Raw genomic sequence first — 5872 nt, 5'->3', positions numbered from 1 at the left:
ATAGTAAAAATAGATCCTGTGTTCAGTTACTTTCAACTTTGAATAAATTAAAATTCCCAGATATATTTTGAATTACGCGTATCACACGTTATCTAATTCATGGTTGCATAACTTTTCTATGAATAAAGTAATTGCATAACAAAAAATCTATGGACGACGTGTGATTAATATCCACCTTTCACATTCTAATTCATTTAATTGAAATGAGCGATATACATGTATCTCTTTCTATTTGTGGTATTTCAATTTAAAAGCATAGTGTTCTAATTTGCTGTGTTCTCGATGTGTATTACATTTCACGACGCATTTTTTAACCTGTACAATTTCATTCATCATTTACATCCTCGATATCCCAGTCTGAAAACGGTACTGTTGGTGATGTTTGAATATTCTCTTGATTTGCATCACGAAAGTGGAACCTTTTTCCTCTAGCGAACCTAAATGGACATCGGTATTTAAGCTACGGTTCAATAATAGAATAGTCTTCTAACGTCGATGGTGTTACCCGGGGGAATAGAAGAATCCTTTTGCCTTACATTAATACAGATATTTCTCTCTCTCTCTCTCTCTCTCTCTCTCTCTCTCTCTCTCTCTCTCTCTCTCTCTCTCTCTCTCTCTCTCTCTCTTGAATACTTTGTATCATTTTTACATTTCCCTTATGTTGATTTGGTCGTTACAATTTCTCGTTAAACGAATTTCCATAATGAGTTGCAATTGAATGAAATTTTTCTCTATGAACTTCATTTCATATTCTAATATAATTTTACTTTATTTTTCAACGAAACTGCATTTATTCAATATTGCTTATCACTTATTAATGCTCGCTTGCAACCAGCATGAAAATGGTTGAAGAAATGGGTTTCATTATTAAAGTATTTTCTTGCCATCACCTGAGAAATTCAGTCTTATAACATGCACATTTTTTTTTTTTTAATAGAACATCTGGTGTTTAGCAGACATTGAGTTTCGGCTTCTTCGTTACAAGAAAAACTTATTCCATTATGTTCTTGGATACCTTTCCCTTGAAGTACAGATGCATAAAAGACCTCAAAGTATATTCCACCCCTATAGCTACTGAATTGAAAACTATACAAAACATCACCGAGGACGTATAAGACACGGTTATGGCTCATGTTTTCAAGTTATAATTTGAAATCAAAATTTCAAACTTCCAGTGAATCTTTTTTTTTTTTTTTTTTTTTTTTTTTTTTTTTTATTTCGTGGAAGAGGTTGACATCAATCGCTTTTTACAATTTATGTATGAAAGGTCTATTTTGATGTTGTCACTGTTCTTCAGATATATATTTTTTAAGTGTTCATTACTTTCCTTTTAGTTTATATATTTCCTTGTTTCCTCTTTTTCTTTCCCCAATGGGCTATTTTTACATGTTGGAGCAATTGGGTATTTTACATCATACATTTCCAGTAACGGTTGTAGCTTAGCTAATAATAATAATAATAATAATAATAATAATAATAATAATAATAATAATAATAATAATAATAATAATAATAATAATAATAATAATAATAATAATATTAATATTAATAATGATAATAATAATAATAATAATAATAATAATAATAGGGTAAGGGGTCAACCCAGAAGTGTTGATTCGTGGAAAAATTCCTACATGAATGCAACTCGATTTCCTAATTATTTAGTTTAATTTTATTAGGTAAAAATGAAGTTCCAGATAATAGAATCAATTCAACTCTGGTAGTTTTTTTATTCATAGCTAGAGAAGAATTGCCTCACTGAAAAAATATTGACCAAAAATTTGCTTGTTATTTATAAATATATATTTGTATGTATGTTGTAAATACTATATCATTCATGATATCTGTAAATAATTGACACTTTTAATAAAGCAAGATTGTAAGCAATTATAGAAGTTTTAATAAAACAAGATACAGTACATGCTGTTTGCTGCTACTGTACTTACATTGGTTGTTTGTATACGAAAACACCTGGACTACGGAAAAGTCGTTACACTTTATAGCCCTCTATGAATGACATTGAACAAAACTTGTGTTAATCTCACTACTGTCGTTACTGATTTTAGCCTAAAGGCAGGCAGCTGTGTGTTATCATGGGCTAAATCAAATACTATTTAAACCATCTTCTGGAGTAGTGAGTGGTGGATTCGTGTATGGATACACACTTTTATATATATATATATATATATATATATATATATATATATATATATATATATATATATATATATATATATATATATATATATATATATATATATATATATATATATATATATATTTATATCTATATACATATATATATATATATATATATATATATATATATATATATATATATATGTATATATATATATATATATATATATATATATATATATATATATATATATATATATATATATATATATATATATACATATATATATATATATATATATATATATATATATATATATATATATATATATATATATATATATATATATATATATATACTTACGATCAATATGTTGATTATACCTTATATAATATTTGCTTGCAGTATAATTATGTAATATTTCAAGTAATGGAAAAAATAACTGTGACAGGCCGAGAGAGAAGGGTGTGAACTCAAAGACAGGTTGGGAACGACTGAGTTATATTGTTGTGGAACACTCTCCTTATATACAAAACCTCAAGGCAACAGGACATGACAAGTTCACAACAGACAAAATCACAGAGGAAAATCCAGACTTGAATTTTCATGTTCGTTTTAGTGCGAGGGAAGAGCGAAGATACAACCATAATATATACAAAAGGAATTATGTACAATTGTGTGAAACACGGTTGGTACATGGCTCCCCCCCCCTAAAAATGACATACTGTACATGTTAAATAGGGCGCCCTGATCTAGAGAGGCGAACTGTAGGCGGGTCATCTGGCGGAAGATAAGCAGGTTTTAGACGATCAATGGAGACCCAGTCTTCTTTGCCCCGAATGCTTTCGGACTGCGTCGGATCATAAGGTAAGGTCCCGTGTAAGGGGGCGTTAACGGTGGCTTGCTGGTGTCGTTGCGCAGGAAGACGTGCGTTGCAGAGTGCAAGTCCGTTGGTATGTGATGCTTCGCTGGGGGCTTGTAAGTCTGGTGGCACAGAGTAAATTTTCCCACGACGTGACGTATGCGCTGGAGATCGTCGGAGGAGGTTGTAGAAGGAAAAAACTCGGCAGGGACGACCAACGGGTCGCCATACACCATTTCGGCTGCCGAGACGTCGAGGGCGTCTTTAGGAGTGGTCCTTAGTCCAAGGAGGACCCAGGGAAGCTGAGTAAACCAGTTGCAATTCTTGCAGCGGGACATCAAAGCTGCTTTGAGGGTGCGATGAAAACGTTCAACCATTCCATTGGCAGCGGGGTTGTAGGCCCTTGTGTGATGTAGGGTGATGCCCAGGAGATTCGCTAATGACGTCCATAATTGAGAGGTGAAAGTGGTTCCCCTGTCAGAAGTAATATGCTCAGGGATACCGAATCTTGAAATCCATCCAGAGAGTAAGGCAGATGTACATGAGGCGGACGTTGCAGTTTCCATGGGAATGGCTTCAGGCCAACGAGTGGAGCGGTCGATGACGGTAAACAGGTAACGATGTCCTTGTGATGTGGGTAGGGGGCCTACAACGTCGACGTGAATGTGTGCGAAACGACGCTGAGGTTGAGGAAAGGTGCCCACTCCTGAATCCGTGTGTCGATGTACTTTGGAAGTTTGGCAAGAAGTACAGGCACGGACCCAATCCTTAGCATCCTTAGAAATGCCGTGCCAAATGAACTTTGCCTTCAGCAGCTGTGCAGTAGAACGGCACGAGGGATGTGAAAGGCCGTGGATGAAATCAAACACCTGTCGGCGCATGGGAGCAGGAATCCAAGGTCGCGGTCTACCAGTACTGACGTCACAGAGGAGGGTGGTGTTGGAGTTTTCGAGGGGAAAATCCTCCCAACGGAGGGACGTGCAGGATGTCCTACAAGCTTGATACTCTGGATCCTGTCGTTGGGCTTCAGCCAGGGCGTTGTAATCCAATCCCAGTTGAACGGCAGCCAACGTGTTTCTTGACAGGGCATCGGCAACAGGATTCAGTTTCCCAGGGACGTATTGGAGGGTGCAATTGTATTCAGCCACGGCGGAGAGATGTCGGCGTTGATGGGCGGACCAGGCGTCAGACTGTCGAGTGAAGGCGTGCACCAGAGGCATGTGGTCTGTGCGAATGACGAAGGGCGTACCTTCTAAGAAATGGCGAAAGTGACGGACAGCCAGGTGCACCGCCAGCAATTCTCGATCGAAGGTAGAATAACCCGATTCTGCCTTGGACAGTTTTCTGCTGAAGAAGGCCAATGGGCGGGGCGAGCCTTTGACCACCTGCTCGAGTACTGCACCAATAGCGACGTCGCTGGCATCGGTGGAGAGAAGGAGAGGGGCGTGTGGGATAGGAAAAGTGAGAGCCGCAGCAGTTGATAGGGCCTTCTTTGCATTGCAGAAGTCTGCTTCTTGAAGGGGACCCCACTTCAAGTCCTTTGGCTTGCCCTTGAGGGAGGCGTAGAGGGGAGCAAGAGTGGCGGCAATGGCTGGCAGAAAGCGGTGATAATAGTTGATCATGCCCAAGAATTCCTGCAGAGCTTTGACGGTCGAGGGCGTGGGGAAATTCTGAACGGCTGCTACCTTCTCAGGGAGGGGATGGACTCCTTCAGGAGTGATACGGTGCCCTAAGAACGACACTTCGTTGGCGCCAAAGGTACACTTGTCGTACCGGACTACAAGGCCGTTTTGTTGCAGGCGGTCGAGCACGATGCGTAGGTGACGGAGGTGTTCCTCTTTTGAGGAGGAGAACACAAGTCAGAAGGCTGGGTGTTCGAGTCACTCCGGGGTCACCAATGTGACGAGCCGAGAGAAGGGTTTGTGAACTCAGTCTATTGCATCCTGCCTTTGAGTTCACAAATCCTTCTCTCGGCTCGTCACATTAGTCACTCCGGGGTCACCAATGTGACAGGCCGAGAGAGAAGGGTGTGAACTCAAAGACAGGTTGGGAACGACTGAGTTATATTGTTGTGGAACACTCTCCTTATGTACAAAACCTCAAGGCAACAGGACATGACAAGTTCACAAGACAGACAAAATCACAGAGGAAAAACCAGACTTGAATTTTCATGTTCTTTTTAGTGCGAGGGAAGAGCGAAGATACAACCATAATATATACAAAAGGAATTATGTACAATTGTGTGAAACACGGTTGGTACATAACCGACAAAATCAAATTCCACCTCGTCTCCCTGTCTCAAAAAAATATGCACCCATGACTGGTAACGGAATTTCCAACATGTATTAGTTGTGGGGAATGAAAGTGATGGAGAGACAGAAATTGAATGTGTTTGAGATTAAGTGTCTGAGGAGTATGGCTGGTGTATCTCAAGTAGATAGGGTTAGGAACGAAGTGGTGAGGGTGAGAACGGGTGTAAGAAATGAGTTAGCAGCTAGAGTGGATATGAATGTGTTGAGGTGGTTTGGCCATGTTGAGAGAATGGAAGGTGGCTGTTTGCTAAAGAAGGTGATGAATGCAAGAGTTGATGGGAGAAGTACAAGAGGAAGGCCAAGGTTTAGGTGGATGGATGGTGTGAAGAAAGCTCTGGGTGATAGGAGGATAGATGTGAGAGAGGCAAGAGAGCGTGCTAGAAATAGGAATGAATGGCTAGCGATTGTGATGCAGTTCCGGTAGGCCCTGCTGCTTCCTCCGGTGCCTTAGATGACCGCGGAGGTAGCAGCAGTAGGGGACTCAGCAGTATGAAGCTTCATCTGTGGTGGAAAATGTGGGAGGTTGGGCTGTGGCACCCTAGCAGTACCAGTTGAATT

The sequence above is a fragment of the Palaemon carinicauda genome, chromosome 12 (genome assembly GCF_036898095.1).
Source record: "Palaemon carinicauda isolate YSFRI2023 chromosome 12, ASM3689809v2, whole genome shotgun sequence".
In the NCBI taxonomy this organism is placed as follows: domain Eukaryota; kingdom Metazoa; phylum Arthropoda; class Malacostraca; order Decapoda; family Palaemonidae; genus Palaemon; species Palaemon carinicauda.
Note: the sequence above shows the minus strand (reverse complement) of the source record.